The following is a 17,671-nucleotide window of genomic DNA, read 5'->3' as shown; positions in this document are numbered from 1 at the left end:
GGTTCCAGGTCTCTCTGAGTTGGGGTCTTTCCCTTCCAGGAATTTTTCTATAGATCCACCTTTCCGCTGACCCTTCTTCATTATGCTAAGACCTTGAGTTGGTGGTTGGGGGGCTGGTTCACCTGGGTTTGAGATCACTGAAGGCTTTACTGAGTGCAGTTTCTCTGGCTGGCCAGTAGGAGGTGCTGGTTGCCCTCTCTGGGCTGTCTGTGACCTTGGTTGGGAGGCCTTCTCCCTTGCCCGAAGGGAGGAGTTGGAGCTATTGTATTCTTTTGCCTTCAGTCAATGGTGGGATTTACCCTGGCCTGAGGTCATTCCTCAGCTGGGCTAGTTCTTCTGCTCACACACCTGGGCCTGAGGCAGAAGTAATTTGCCTTTGTTTGAGGAGAGGCCTCTGGGCAATGTAGGCAAGCCCTCAGAGTTTCTCAGACCAGAGAAGCCTAGGGATGGTGTCTGCCCTTCTCTTGCACCAGATTACTTCCCCCAGCCTGGTCCCCGAGCTCTAGGGGGACAGCACCAACACCAGTGCCTCTGCTTCCCCATGGACCCAAGCCCCTTTTGTCCAGCCCCAGCACTGATGCAGCAGGTCCAGCTCCTGGGCCCTCAGACTCCTGCTTCCAATTCAGCTGTTAATCTGGCTGATCCAGGCTGATCCTCCCTTGGAGCCCAAACTCACCCGCCCAGATTTTTCCAAGGCTGCTGCGGGAGACAAATCCTGAGGTAGATGTTCTTTCTCCTGGCTTTTTTTTTCTGGGTTTTCTGGATCAGACTTCTTCTAAGAGGTTTGTTTCATGTGATAGATGGGGAAGCGATCAGGAAACTTTAGAACTGTGCCTGTCTTTTCTCTGCCATCTTGGCCGTAAGTCCCTCAAGTCCTTACTTTTCATAAATATCTAATTTATCACAGAGACTACATTTTTTGTATGAATTCTTTCATGTGATGGACAAATATTTTTGATTAAGAATTCAGAATTCTTTTTGATTTTTCCCAATAGTTTCATATCTTTCATGAGATTTCTGTTATCCTGGAGACATTAGTGATCAGATTTTGGGTTCAAATGATAGGATATTAGAATTAATTTACATTAGAGACATATGAGATTAAAGCTGTATATTTGAGAAGTGAAATGATTAGGTAGACATCAAAAGTCCTGAGATCCATCCAGTCTTACTACCTTTAAATAGGTTTCCCTATTCAGCAGAGCTGGCATTAACTCATATTCTAGAACTCTGGGGGCATACCTTGGTCTCCATTGTTGACATATGACAACAGGACATTGACTTGATGCTGAATCAGACTCACTGAGGGTAGGGAAGTTTTGTTTGTCTTTGTATATGTGTGTGTGTGTGTGTGTGTGTATTTTCTAGCTCAAAGAAAATCTAGATGGAAAAAATTAATAAAGCCTTTATAACTACATATACCCAGGGAAAGTATTCTAGGGGAGGCAGAAACTAGGAGAAATTTATTGTTATCTTTTGGAAGGGTCTGCAAAAACTTGTTCCTAGGAAATAGAAACTCAAAAAAAGGAAGACATTAATGTGATTGTTTTTTTTTCTGTGAGGATCACAGTAGTAGAAAGGATTGCTATGTGCCTGCCACACTGATTTTTATTGAGATAGGACTAATTTTTGTTTTTCTCAAGACCCAATAATACCAAATATTGGACAAGAGTAAAAAAATTTACAATGGTTGAGTTTGAGAGACTCAGACTCTAGTTGGAAGAGTAGAGATAACACTCAAACAAGTTCACATTTTTTTTAAAAAAAAAAACCTATTTAGTGACTCAAATAGATAAGTTTATTTTTCAGACTGACAGAACTATAGATAATAACTAAATTGTATTTAATTAGAAATTATGACATTCAGAAACAATTTTGTCTTGCTTTGAAAAACGGATTTCCTGAATCTATTTCTTAGAGGAAAAAAAAAATGGGTATTTTAGAAAAAAATTATCTCCAAATGTCTAGTTCCACTGACATCCACTGTGTTTTCATTGCCCCTTTAAAATATTTTAATAAAAATAGTCAATTTAGGTCTCAGGATATTTTGATAATGATGTAGGCCATGGTTCACTGGGGAATCAAACTAGGTATAAACTGAACCAGTTTCCTTCATTGTTGGAATGGAGGCTGTAATACTTTCATTATTCACCTATTGTAAGGGAAATGCTTCCTTTGGATGTAGTGCTTATTGTATAATGAATCTTTTAACCTTTTACTTCAGAACTTCCTGCAAAAGGAAAGTAATACTTTAAGCTCTCAATTTTATTATTATTGGATTTTTCAAAATCCTTTAAACAATGTAAGAAATCACATTCTAAAGAGGTAATTAATTTTAAGATAGAAAATTGTATTTCCTGATTAACCAAAGGAAATTTCCCATGTTCTTTAAAGGAGGTGAGGTAGAAAGTTTCAATATTAATAGATTGTTATACATTTACTTATTAAACTTAGTGCTTCCAAAGTGCCATAGGACCAAGCCTCCCACTTTCACTTCAGAGAAGGAAATGGAGGCTCCAAAGATTTAAGAGACCTTTCCAAAGCCACATACTTTAATCACTGAAAAGACCAGGATTTGAGTCTACATCTACAGATGACAAATCTAGTACTTTTTGTGAAGTACATAAAAGTTCATTACTTTTACAACTTTTAATTACTATTTATGATGTAGTTTCTTTGGGTTGTTTTATCACTGTCAAATATATCAAACTTACATGCAAACATAGTCCAATTCTGTATTACTCTAACTATATGCTTTGTCCACTGTCTTTTTAGTCATTGAGTCCATGTATTACTGAACACTGCTGGAAAAAGTCACACAACTGAGCTGACTGGGTACACCATAGATTTATTATATAATTTCAACTAGGTCTTTACTGCTGCATGCACATCCTTTTATTTTTCCCTGATTGACCTTATATTACAAACCTTTTCTCTCCTCAAATTACCTGCACTAAAATCTTTCCCCTGAGTCTCAATTGAGACCCTCTGCACATTCCTTCTATGCCTAGAATATATTTTCTCTTTACTTGGATTTCACATTCTTCTTAGCTTTCCTCAAATTTAAAATGTCATCTTTTAAAAAATCTGTCCTCATCCACTCACTTGCTACTGTTCTTTCCTCTCTACATTTGACTTTGAATCATTTTTACATTTAGTTATCTGTTAGCATATTTTCTACCAGAAAAATAACATGGTAGAAGCTAAGTATAGACCAACATCATATATATTGTATTGAAATGAGTATAGGACTAAGATATAAAAAATGATTCCATAAGACAATTATGAAAACAAAGAATAATCTGTCTAGCAGATCTATGGAGAAGGGAGGACTTTGTGACCAAACAAAAGCTAGAGAACATTATGAAATGCAAAATGGATAATTTTGATTACATTAAATTACAAATTACAAATCAAACCATTGCAACCAAGATTAAAAAGAACATAGAAACCTGGAAAACAATCTCATTTCTAAACTATTCAGAGAACTGAATCAAATTAATAAGAATAGAAGTTATTCCCCAAGTGATAAATGGTCAAAGGATCTGAACAGGTAATTTTCAGATGAAGAAATTCAAGTTATCTATACTCATGAAAAAATGCTCCAAATCATTATTGATTAGGGGAATTCAAATGGAAACAAATCTGAAGTACCACTTCCTACCATCAGATTAGCTAAAATGACAAAAAGGGAAAATGATTAATGTTGGAGAGAATATGAGAAAACAGGGAAACTAATACATTATTGGTTGAATTATGAACTGATCCAACCATTTTTGGAAAGCATTTGGAAGTATACTCAAAGGGCAATAAAATTGTGCATGCCCTTTGATCCAGTAATAACACTACTAGCTCTATCTACAGCTAAAAAAAGATCACAAAAGGGCTAAAACATCCACACATGTACAAAAATATTTAGACTAGCACGTTTTTTAGTGGCAAAGAAATGGAAATTGAGAGGATGCCCATCTATGGAGGAATGACTGAAAAAAAATGTGGTATATGTATTTGATACTGGTGGATTTCAGGAAAATCTGAAAAGATTTTCATGAGCTGATGCTGAATGTAGTAAGTAGAACCAGGAGAACATTGTACACATTAACAGTGATATTGTGTGATGATCAACTATGATGGATGCAGCTCCTCTCAACAGTTCAATGAGCAAAAACAATTCTAAAAGACTTGTGATGAAAAATATCATCCACATCTAGGAGGGGGGCAAACTATAGAGTCTGAATGAAGATCAAAGTATACCATTTTAACTTTTGAAAATTTGTTTTATGCTTTTTCTCATTTTTTTTCTTTTCTTTTTCTTCTTTCACAACATGACTAATATGGAAATATGTTAAACATTTTGTACAAGAATAACCTATATAAGATTGTAGGGCAGCTAGGTGGTGCAGAGTATAGAAAACTGGTTTTGGAGTCAGGAGGATGGGAATTCTAATTTGGCCTCAGACACTTGCCACTTACTAGCTCTGTGTGACCTTGGGTAAGTCACTTAACCCTAATTGCCCCACATCCAGAGCCATCTCTAATCATCCTGATTCATATCTGACCACTGGATCCAAATGGCTCTGGAGAAGAAAGTGAGACTGGTGATTTAGCATAGCATCCCCTCACTCGAATCCAACTTGTGTGTTTGTCAAGACATCACTGCCCTGATATCAGGGTCTTCTTCAAAAACAACGGGAAAAGATCATCATATTAGATTGCCCACTGTCATCGGAGTGGAGAGGGATTGGAAATAGAAAAATGTGGAACTCGACACCTTACAGAAAATGAATGTTGAAAGGAAAAATAAAATTAAAATATTTTTTTTATTTTTCCAAAGAAATGGGGGAGGGTGTTAAGTAACTTGCCCAGGGTCACACAGCAAGATAATTATTAATCATCTGATGCCAGATTTGAACTCAAGTCCTCCTGGCTCCAGAGCCAGATTCAGCACCACCTTGCTACCGCCTTGTGTTTACAGTCTTTAAGGATAGGGAACATTTTCTTCTTGACTGCATTACTTGTGCCAAGCATATCACATAGTAGTACCTAATACAAGTTTGTTGAGCTGAACATGTCTACAGATAAATATCTAATCATATACATGCATAAAATCTATATTATACACATGCTTCTGTTATAACTAATATACTTGTGTAAAAAATGTCATATTCAAACTAATATATTCTTAACATATGTGAATAAATCTTTTATATATCAATATATAAAGCATTTGTGTACATAGAATCTATATATTATGCCTGAACATAAATACATACATACATAAAATCTATGTCTATATAAATACTGCCTGTAATATATGTAATTCACATGCATGTAAATATAACTTTACATATTGTCTATAATATAGCTAACATAATACACATAAAACCAATATTATTACATATGTCTTTATATTTCTAAAAAATGTACATAAGCTCATACTGTATCTAGCTATAATGTATCTAGTATCTGAGAACATAACATCTGTCTATGCTGTCTGCAACATATCATTTTTATATATACTTACCTAATACTTGTATATGTAATACCTACTATATATCATATATACGTATAAAATCTAAATATACATACCTCCCATAATATCCAATATTCAAGTACATAAATTCTACATGATGCCTATAATATATCTAATATATATGTACATGAAATCCTTATCTGTAAACATACTATATGGATATGTACAAAATCTCTTCAAAACCAGGAAATGTCTTTTGCTTTTATTCATATTCTCAGTGTTTAGCCAGTGCCTAAACATAGTAGACACTTAATAAATGCTTATTGACTTCCATGGAGTCTATATACATACTCCTTATAGCTAACATACATGCATGTAAAATCTATGTCTACATACATGCTGTGTGATGGGTACAATGATGATATTATTAACTTGTGTACATTTTCAGTTGTTTTGCCAAGACTGTTGAAGCATCTGCCCTAATCCATGGAAGCATCTGTCTGGTCTTCCTTATAGCTATATCTGCCCAGTTTTGATCTACAGTTGCCTACTTTTGAGTTTAGCTGTAAAGATGAACTTAGCTAATTTATCCATGTGAGCACTGTACCCACAACCTTGTCCTCATTATCATAGTGTTCTAACCATATGAAATAACTAGCTACATTAGGAAAACAGCATTTGTTAAACTAAATTAGGAAAAAAAGGTAATTCTTGGAAGGGAGAAACAAGAGTTATATTGCTACTCCCTTACAGCTAGAGGGAGCAAGAAGTCCTTATGAAAGACAGAGACATGCTCCTAGAGCTCACCAGGTGCCCTCTCTTATGGTCTCACTAATGCTAAGAAGCTGAAAATTGTTGAAAACCAATCTGTTAAATGTGGGGTGCTTTAAGAAAATCCTCTAAAGTTTTATCAATTGCTATTAGGAGAGTGAAGTGCCATTGTGTGCAGAAGGAAATCCATTCCTTTTTTCAAAAAAAAGTATTTGACATTTGAAATATACCATCTATTTCTGTGTGGCATCATAACTTCAGATTTGGTCAGCTATGACCTCAGTATGTTCAAAAACTGCATCAAAGATGAACCATTGTCAGAGACACCAGAAGCACCTGATTCTGTTCTGAGTTGTTTGGTGAGCCTAGAACTGACTGCACCTGCTGCTACTTAGGCCAATGGTTGGCCTGACCCTTGAGAAGAACCCCCCTAAGTTGCTCTTTATCTGTTTTACCTGTTTGGGAAAAAAATTAGCCTACCTCATGAAGATATCAGGGGAGCTTTAATAACAAAATATGTCATTTGGAGTAAAAAGATCTATTTAACAATTACATAACTTAGCAAACTAAACCCATTTTAAAAAATGATAAAATTAGAGAAACACATGACAAAATATATATAAGTATGACTTTTAGCTACTCCACTGAAAAGACTTTATTTCTGGATTTAGGATGGAAAAATTAAGTCTCATAATATGACTCACCTCTATATTTGAGAAATAATCACCTCTTTACTATTAAAGTTTGAAGGATCCTAATTTCATCAGGGATTCACAATTAGTGAGAATGAGGAAAAGTTGTTCCAAGCACAGTTACATTTAAATTCAATGTGACAATACAATCCAGTCTTATAAGTCAATCCATTGTCCCTCTGACTCTAGTCAAAGAGCTGGTATTCGAATATTAGTAACTAGTAAACTGGTGAGAATTATTCCAAAACTCAGCATCTGGGTCTCATGCTTGCCAAGAACCCAAGCGTGTTCTTTGCTGTTGGCTGAAATTCTGGAGCAGATGAAGTAGGGAAATGGAAGAAGAGCACAGTCCTTTGCTGACATAGGAAGAGGCAGGTGCTAAAATGAGTAATGGAATGAAATCACATACAGTACCTATAAATCTACTTGCATTCCTCTCTCATGATGTATTCTAAAGGGGAAATATCAGAATCTTATTATAAAAAAAGGCAATTATGAATATGTTGGTTAGAAATCCATAATTTCTGCCCTTCTAAATATAATCATTTAGGGGAATATATGATCATTTAAATGACTTCTTTCTCTGGAATAGAAATTTTACTAGGAAAAATTATGGAAGGCAACTAGAGGACATACCTCTAAATATTTCCCGGTCTTTATGGAAAACCAGGGCAAGTTAAGTTTGATTCTAGCAATTTTCAGTAGACAGAGACTGCCACAAGGACTATTGAGCTGCCCTCTTCTTGAACAAAATATTACTCATGGAACCCATACATCTTTAGGGGATAATGCTGGGGAGATGATGAGATTATTGCTGAAAATATGGAAATCTGATTTCTGCAAGTATCTTAACTCAGTCTTCTGATAGCTGATTGGATAGAATTGTGGACTGCATGTCAGAAAGACTCATCTTTCTGACTTCAAATCTGACTCAGATACTAGCTTTGTGACCCTGGGAAAATCACTTCACTCTGTCTCAGTTCCTCATTTGTAAAATGAGCTGGAGAAGGAAATGGCAAACTACCTGTTTATCTCTCAAATGGATTCACAAAGATTTGGACACTACTGAAATAACTGAACAACAAAGTTTGGGAGCAAGGATGGACTCCTCAGTCTGGAGTCAGAAGACCTAGGTTTGAATTTCAATTCTACTACGTATTGCCCATGTTATTCTGGGCAAGTCTCTGGGAATTGATTTCCTTATCTGTAAAATAAGAGATTTGAACTTGTTATACAAAGGTCTATTTCAGTTTAAAATTCTACAAAATTCTCTGTTTTCATTAGGATGACTCCTATTAAAAATCACCACTTCAAAACAACAATAATAACAATGACAAAAAAAATTAAGTTAGCAAGCTGTATAACATAATAGGGAAAAAAACCCCTTGATTTCTTTAACTTAAAATTTGGTTTAAATGTATATCTTAATGTCAAGAAATCAATGCATGGAAACAGAGAAAAAGAAGGTATACTTGAAAATATTTCACTACAGTAGTTAACATTCATATGCAACTAATATAAAAATATACTAGTGACTGTAAATCACAGATTGTTTTGTTGTTTTTCTTTTTTACAAGCAGGAAAATTAAAGATGAAAGTTCATTGTTTGAAGAACACATTATTAAATGCAGTTATGTCATTAAAAGAAAATATTTCTTTTGGGACAGGGTAGAGGGGAGAAAAGTAACTTCCATTTATTCATTCTTCTGCAGCATAAGCACAGAAAAAAATCACAGTACCATTCAGAGTAAATAATTTTAAAATAAAAGCCATAAGTTCAGTCTAATAGCACAATATACATTTCAGATAAAGCAATAAAATGTTACTGCATAAAAGCATGAAGGTTCTGAAAAGAAATTGGCATGTTTGAAGTGACAGAAAACTGTGCATTATTTAGAAAAGCTGTAAGTTGCATAGAATAAGTTAGTGATGCTATTTCCAAGGTAGTGCACATTGGGATGTGAGTCTTTCAGAGATATGACCTATGTCTGGGTCAGTTGCTGGGCACTCCAAGTCTGATTCCTTGAATATGAATAATTTGGAAAGCATCAAAGCTTCTGGGAAACTTAACTTTTAACTTTTTTATTGAGGAGATAAAGATATAGGGGTGCGATCAAGAATGTAACTAAGCATTAGGTTAAGTACTAGGAATGAATATAAATATAAAAAGTGTGACAGTGTCTGACTCCAATTAACTTATTTTCTAATAGATGAAGAAAATACATATTGAATAAAAGTGAGTTTTTGGTCACGAAATACATAAAGATGATGATTTCAGTAATAGGACAATTGATTGACATGTCTTTTTGAAAAATGATATTTTCTAATGGTCATTACAACAATAATTTCTAATTGACTTCGAATCATATAGAAAGTACTTTCTCCACAATAATTATGAAGTAGGTAGTACAAGTATTAATTATTATCATTATTTTATAGATAAGGAATTGATGAATAGGGATTCCTTGCTCAACTTGATGAGGTAAAGGGATGATGAACTTTTTGTGGAGACTGTATCTTCCCATGGAAGATATGGAGGACCTTCCCTTTAGGAAACTCATTGAGATGACTGGGGGGAGGTCTTGACTCCTGGGGAACACCTTAGAAGTACCTCATTGAAATTGAAGTGCTCTCCTTAATTCTAACTGATTGATAATGGATTGGTTGACTTAGAACCATAAGGATTGGGACCATATTGCTGCTCTCAGATCTCTCACAATGTTTCAGAGAAAGGGCTGACTCTACAAACTACCTCCTTTTATAGGTTCCGAACAAAAGGACCTACAAAAAGCTTGATCCAATTACTTTATCTTCAAACAATATGAAAAAGTAGGAAAAAACTTAGACCAATCAATTAATCCAGTCAATGTGACATTCTCAATTATCCTTCCTGGTTGTATGCAAATAGATGATCCCCTGTACTTTCAGTGTGCTTATCATGAATTTGTCTACTCTTCCACAGGAAGATTCAATCAAAGTCTCAAACCAAAGCTTAACTCCTTTTAAATTTATCAAAGTAGTCTAAGAATTCTTCTGATCAACCACCACTATACAGATGAGGAAAGTAAAGGTCAAAGAAGCTAAGATAACTTGTAAAGTGTCATACAACAAAACTTAGAATCAGGATTTGAACCCATATCTCTCTCCCCTAATTCTCCAAATTGCTATAGTTGTAGAATTACACATTAACTTCTTTCTAATCTCTTTTCATGTTGCTAGATAAATTACTTCCATGATGCTATCAGGTCCTGCAGGGTGAGAGTTAAGGATCGATTCTGGGATGGGTGGAAACTCTTATTAGAAGATATATTTGGAATCTTGGCTCCAGAACAGTTTCTGCCCCATTGTCTTGAGTTTTAAGCCTCTTGAAATCTAGTCTCCTGTAGTTCTTTAAATGACTGGGTATCTACCTAGTTTCAAAATCAAGCATCACCAGATGAAAGAGAAGAAAACCTTGTATTGGAGACTAATTTTAAATGTTTCTGAAGATACCAAAAACACTAGCTTTTTTGTGCATTTGAATATAATTCTTAAGACTGCTTGCTTATTCCATCATTTTGATGAGAAAGTCACCTCTATGGGTAATAAAATTTTACCTGATTTTCAACAATTTTGTTTCTCCCTCATTTTAACAAATCATTAGGGTTTCAGAGAGGAAGAGACATATTTTCACTCCTGGACTTGTTTTTTTTTATTTCCCTTGAGAGAGTACTGTGTGTGTGAATCCTCTTCAAAGTTCATTTTATCCCTTAAATTAATTTTGGTGTATTTGTTTTAGAACATTATGCTCTTCTATGTGAGTCAAGGGGCATATGGTCTCTTTTATTGGAAAATAAAGAACAGATGTGAGGTTTAGATAAGCACACATAAATATGTGAAGGTCAATGACAGGTGACTCATCTTTTTCACCATATTGTGAAAAGGATGTGCATAATTTCCTTGGAGGAAATTTGATCCTTGATGTGGTGACAATAAAATAAATTATTATTTTATTTATTTTGCTTTATTGCATTAAAAAATTAACAAGTGTAGGTAAGTTTGTGCAAAATCATGAGCTCCAAGAGTCCTCTGTAAATTCAAGTGGTTGCATTTTCCAGTAACTATGGAAGGCATTGCATAGGTTTTAATGAAATGCATTGGATTAATGTATTAAACAATAACATGAGCTTGTGCCTGCATCAATTACGATGTAGCACTTAATGACTTAATCTCCATTTTTTATGGAGGGTATAATAAGAGTATATATGGTAGAAAGGGATTGAAGTAGCTTTGCATGTTCATAATTTAGCCATTTATGACACAGAAGTCTAATTATAATCACTACCTTTTTTTGTGGAGTCTCTTGAAACTGGAATAGACTTTGGCTTGTATAGAATAAAGGAAACAATAAATTTTGAGATCCTATGCTTTTGAGATCTTATGAATGTTCCTTCCTTTTATTTTCCCCTTTTCTGTTGCAAGCCTTTCTTTTCTAAAATTGAAATGAGTCCAGAAGTTCATGGGCTCCTAGACCTGAGAGTCTTCATATCAGATGGCATTGGAGTCATCTCAATCACACAAGTCTCATTCCTGCCTTTGTAATTTCCTGGATCTGCCACATCATTTCTTTTTCCATAACTAATTCAAATGTAGGGCTTACATATATTGTCCCTGGACTTCTGCAAAAAATTCCACTCGCTTTTGCATCAGCATTATCTGGATTCTTAAATAGATGTTCAGCCACAGCAAGAAACTCTTGTCTTTAATATCTCTGTGTTTAATTCATTCTCCTGATTATTCTGTTTTGCTTCCAGATCCATCAGATATCAAACCAGAGCCCAGCATCCAGGGCACTAGTGAAAGATTCTGGAGAGCAGTATCAAGGTGAAGTGAGTTGGATGAATCTTACTGTATTTGCATTTTGTATCTCATATTTTACAAATAAAAAATTTATAATAATCATTAAACAAAAGTGTTCATTAAAATGGTTAACAAAAGGAATGTGAAACTTATTTCAAATAAATAGAAAGACCAAAATAATTTTGAAATATGTAGAATGTGCTATTTTGCATTTCTGCCAGTTCCATGTAACACCTCTGTAGGCACAAATTACAAGTTGCTCTCTTTCCTAAAAGAGAAAGAAGAAAGAGCTGGGAAGAACATTTTTCTACTTTCTGGGTAATAAGGGAGAGTTAATGGCTTTTGGGGAAAAAAATGTTTCAAGGGAGGAAAAGAAGAAAAAAGAATGTAAAGAGGCAAAGTGGAATTTGTATATGTGACAGGAGGCTGGATGATTGAAAAAAGTTACAAAGAAAAGGAAGCAAATAAAGATCATTGAACATTTGTTATTACATAATAAGTATAAGTTCTTCCTATAAGTAGAATTCTTAAGTTGCATGATCTTTTTTTTAAATATATCTTGATAACTACATTTCTGAAATTGATTTTATACATTTAAAAAACATCATTTTGAGAAGGTATTCCTAGATTCCCAGAATACCAGATGTGTTCCTGACTCAGAGAAAGGGTTAAAAACCCTGCATAGCAGAGGCATGAGCTGCACCATCTTTGAAGAAAATGGCTTGTTGTACTGCAAAGAATAATGTGTGTGTGTGTGTGTGTGTGAAGAAACTATTAGATAAACTGGTTTTTTAAAATCACAAGTGAAAAACTAGTTGTTTATATGCATATACATATTTTATATGTTCATCTATCATGTTTATATATAATGAATGTTATATATGCTACATGTATACATTTACATATACTTTGCAATACATAAACAGATTTTAAATATGTGGAAATAAAATATGTATTCAAATTCACACACATATACATACAGAGTGGATAGAGAACTGACCTCAAAGGTAGGAATACCTGGGTTCAGGTTCACATCTGACCCATACTAGTTTTGTTATCATGGACATATTACTTAACTTCTCACTGATCTGGGGAACTCTCTAAAGACTATAAATTGCATTGGAAAAGAGAATTCTTCCACCCATAAAATCATAGCTTTAGTCTCTTATCACTGTCTTCTAAGTTGATTCTATTTTCTTCACTATAGGAGACCCCCCAAGTCCCAACCTATTTCCAGTTCCTTGATTTTTCTTACATTGTTAGTATCTATTTTGTTTCTTTATGTTTTATATCATTCTTACTTTCTTTATTGCCTCTTGACCCTTCTTGAGAAGGATTATGAAGAATACCTTCCCCTTCCCTTCTCCCTCATCCAACCTCTTAAACTGAATAATATTAATTAGTGGTATTTATTTCCAAAATAAACAAATTTAAATTTATTTCTTCAATCATACATTGGGTATGCTTTTGAATCTGCTTTTTGTGGGCCATACATTTAAACAATCACCCTTAACTCTGTATGTATCTCAGACAAAGTAAAGATTCTGGAAGATCAAAGTTTTATTCCCTTTTCAATTTTTTTCTTTTAGTTTATTTGAATATTTAATCAATACTCTACTAAATTTTTTCATTTAATTGTTTTGTTTGTTTTTGAGAGGTCTGCTGCTGAATCTTAAAATTCTAAGAGGTGATATAATACTAGCATAGAATAAAGTCATGAAGCTCACTCCCATTCATTACCGTTACACTTAGCACAATGGCTAGAATATAGTAAGGGCTAGAATACAGTAATATCAGCATATTCTAGTCTAGATCTATGTATCCTCCTGGATACTAGCAACTCCTGAAAACTCCTCTACTTTTTCTTCCAGGATGAAGGCAAAGTCCTATAATATCTAACTCTTGCTCAGAGGAGGCAGTCTATGGTTCTCATATCCCTTAAACAAAATCCAATAGAAGATGCCTATTACTCTTACCACTACCAGGAGAACATGCTTCAAGTCTCCCCATCATTCCCTTTCTTGTACACTACTAGGCTTTTTCAACCCCAGTCCGTTTCCACCACAACTTTTAACCTATGCTTTCCCATTCATGGGCAACTAGATGGCACAGTGGATAGAGTACCTGGCTTAGAGTCAGGAATTCCTGAGTTCAAGTATGACCTCAGACTCTTACTAGCAAGACCCTGGGCAAGTCACTTAACCCTGTTTGCCTCAGATTCCTGGGCTGGAGAAGGAAATGGCAAGTAACTTTAGAATTTTTAGTAAGAAAATCCCAAATAATGCCATGAAGAGTCACTACTGAACAGTAATAAATGCCCATGTATGTTGTAAGACCAAAGATTTTGATATTTTTCTATGCATACTCAGGATAGAAATAAGTGTCTCTCTGACTTCCCAGTCTGTTGCCTTTAAAATATATATGTATATCAATATACATACACATACATGTATGTATATGCATTAATTTGTATATAGATATAGTTATAGATACCATACATATCATGTACATGATATATGTTGATACTTGTGTATGCACATATACCACAGATATACATGTTTGTATATTTATGCATGCATATACCTGTAGATATGACTTGATTTTTATGTCAATCATTATCTCATTATTCTAAAAATGATGTAGAAGAGAACATTGATTTTAGTTTATACAAGTTCATTCTTTTTCCCTTCTCTTTTTGCTTCTCTTAAAATGTTATTCCCTTAGATCCCTTGGCTTTCTCTTCTTCTAGATAATGACTTTATAGTGCTACTATTGACAAATGAGGGAATTAATTTCACTGCATTAGTCATTCCTTGTTAACTATACTTTTTATCTTGTATTTTTTATGAAGTATTTATAATTTGAATTTTCTGCTCATCATTGGTTTCTTTTGGAAGATATACCCCTTTTTGTTCATCCTTCCATATTTTTTCATTGAAGATTAAGTTCAGTTTTATAGGATATGTCATGGGAAAGAGGATATATGATCTCACATTTTAGAATATCAGTTCCAATATCTCTTTTAATTTCCCTTTCTCTTAGATATACAAGTTCCTTCTCCTTTAGTTGGCTTTGCAATACTAGATCTCCATCTCACAGTTGAGTTCCTTTGCTGTCACAAGGCTAGATATATTTAATGTTTTCCACATGTTGTGGGATAGGGAAAAGAGTCCAATTTAATTGCTGCAATAGCAAGACAGAATGGAAGCAACCACAACAAAAGTAATTTGGTCATGTTGTTTGTCCTAGGTTTTTGGCTAATGGGGACTCTGAATAGTTAGAGAGTGGAAGCTTGAGGCAGATCTGCCCTCTGCTGTTATTTCAAAAGGTAGTATATTGTATAGAGTTGTTTCTTAATTCCTATTACTGCTGAAATTTTAATTACTATACAGTTGGCATTTTCTTTTTTCTTTACAAGTTTTTGGGGAAGGCATTTATACAGGTATTTAAACTGTTTTATTACCCTGATTTCTTGTCTAGTCGACATAATTTAGTCTTTTTAAAAAATTTTTATTTCATGACCCTTCTCCCTCCAACCCCAGCAACACTCCCTCCAGTTGTTCCTAAAGTATCAGGTAAGCAAAATGTCTTCTTCATGTTTTCGTGTTCAGTCCCCTACAACCTTCCCCAACCAAAGTATCAGGTATATTCTCCCCCCACTATCCCTTTAGCTCCCCAATCATGATACTTAAACCTTCATTAACTAAAATATGGGTTAAGGCAAGATTACTTCCTAATCTCTTTATGTACAACCTTATGTAAGCTCCCATTGTCTGTCCCCATTGTACTGCAACCCTCCTTAACCAAGATATCTAGTAAAGTTAGCTCACTTCTAATTTAATTATCTATAGAACCTGGGATATCCTCAAAGTCTCTCATAAGAACTTTAGAATTGATTTTAAGGCACAGGAGACACTGGCACAGAAGCACGCAGCACAGAGTGCCCTTGTCAGAGAAAGTGTAGAGATCTGTGAGCAAGGCAGAAATAATGTAGCTCAAAGGAAATTTGAGATAAATAACTTTATTCACCTGGAATACATGTGCAGGACCTGTGGTAGAGCATTCTGAGCTCTTATTGGTCTGATCAGTCACAGTCAGACACACTGTAATTTGTCTCAAGCATAGTGGTCTTCATCAATAACAAAGGACAAGAACCAACTAAACCAATATCCTCCAAGGACAATTCCTTCAATTATATTCAACCCTTTAACTATCCTAAGAGTAATACAATTCTCAAAAGTTACAAGAATTATCTTCCCTTGTAGAGATACATAGTTTATTGCTCTTGACTAGCATTTGTTTTTTCCCTCTTTTTGTTTACCTTTTTGTGCATCTTTTGAGTCTTGAATATGAAGATCAAATTTTCTGTTCAGTTCTGTTCTTTTTAATGAGAAAATTTTGGAAGTCCTCTATTTTATTGAAAATTCATTTTTCCCCTGACAGAATATGCTGAATTTTGCAGGATAGGAAAATATTGGTTGTAATTCAAGGTCCTTTGCCCTTCAAAATGTCATATTCCAGTTCCTCCTATACTTTAATATTGAAGTTGATAAATCCTATGTAATTCTAATAGTACTTCCTTTGTTTTTGAATTGCTTCTTTTTGGCTATTTGTAGTATTTTCTCTTTCAGTTGCAAATTCTGGAATTTGGCTATGATAGTTCTTGGAATTTTTATCCTGGGGGCTCTTTATGGAGGTGTTCTATGTATTCTTTCAATGATTATTTTGTCTTCTTGATCTAGTATATTAGGACAATTTTCCATGATAATTTCATAGCAAATGTTTTCCTTTATGGTAGACCAATAATTTGTAAATTATCTTTTTTGGATCTATTTTCCAAGTTGTTTGTTTTGTTCTTAAAAGGTATTTTATATTTTCTTCAATTTTTTTCAGTCAATTGTGTTGTTTGATAGAATCTTGGCGTCTCATAGATTTTCTATTTATCTAGTTCTAATTTTTAGAGTTTTATTTTCTTCAGTTAGCTTTTGGTTTCCTTTTCCAGTTGATTAATTTTACTTTTTTGTTGAGTTGTATTCCCTTTCCCGTGGTTTGATTTGGCTTTTAGATGAATTACATTCTTTTTCCAATTGATCAATTTTAATTTTTGATGAGTTATATACTTTTTTCCAGTTATTTTAACTTTTTTTTTAGGTTTTTGCAAGGCAATGGGGTTAAGTGGCTTACCCAAGGCCGCACAGCTAGATAATTATTAAGTGTCTAAGGATCGATTTGAACTCAGTTACTCCTGACTCCAGGGCTGGTGCTCTGTCCACTGTGCTACCAACCTGCCCCCCAGTTGTTTTTACTTTTAAAGAGTTGATTTCTTTGGTCAATTTTTCATAATTTTCCTACATGACTCTCATTTCTCTTTTTTTTTTTTACTTTTCTTTTTCCTCTCTTCTTTGGTTTTAAAAAATCTTGTTTAAGCTTTTCTATGAGGTTCTGAATTTGACTCTAATTCATAAATTCCTTTGAGATTCCCAAAGTAGATAATTTGTCACTGTTTCTTCTTCTGAAATGGCATTTTTATCTCTATCTGAATAGTAACTTTCTATGATTAGCACTCTTTTTGGTTTTTTGCTCATTTTGATTGTTGAGGTCTGCTCCTGGGGTTTAGGGGGGTATAATTCTGAGCTTTTTGTGCTGGGCTAGGGTATGATCCCTGACTTATTGCTTGCCAAGATGCTATCTGTGCAGAGGTTTGTTTCTTCTTTTATTTCCAGGCTCTGTCTATGCAGTGTATTTTACCCAACCCAATCCTCTCTGTTGCCCCAGTGTTCCTAGGGTTCAGATTTTTTTCCTGGGGATGGAAGTCTCCCTGCTGTTCTGCTATCTAGATGTTGGGACCTGGGCTGCTATCTAGTTGCCAAGAACTGGGCTTCACTGTGGCTAAAAG

At 34.5% G+C, this 17,671-nt stretch overlaps 1 long non-coding RNA gene across 2 annotated transcripts in view; it reads left to right on the top strand.

Moving 5' to 3' along the window:
- Positions 1-1,264: 1,264 nt before the first annotated feature.
- LOC141491827 (uncharacterized) overlaps positions 1,265-17,671 on the top strand; it is a 42,614-nt gene continuing 26,207 nt past the window's right edge. For both annotated transcript variants that reach the window (XR_012469785.1, XR_012469786.1), the window contains exons 1-2: positions 1,265-1,308; positions 11,730-11,799. This is a non-coding gene — a long non-coding RNA (uncharacterized LOC141491827). The remainder of the gene's footprint in view (positions 1,309-11,729; positions 11,800-17,671) is intronic.

Source organism: Macrotis lagotis, chromosome 6, assembly GCF_037893015.1.
Source record: "Macrotis lagotis isolate mMagLag1 chromosome 6, bilby.v1.9.chrom.fasta, whole genome shotgun sequence".
Lineage (NCBI taxonomy): Eukaryota > Metazoa > Chordata > Mammalia > Peramelemorphia > Peramelidae > Macrotis > Macrotis lagotis.
Note: the sequence above shows the minus strand (reverse complement) of the source record. Positions and strands in the feature narration are given on the sequence as shown.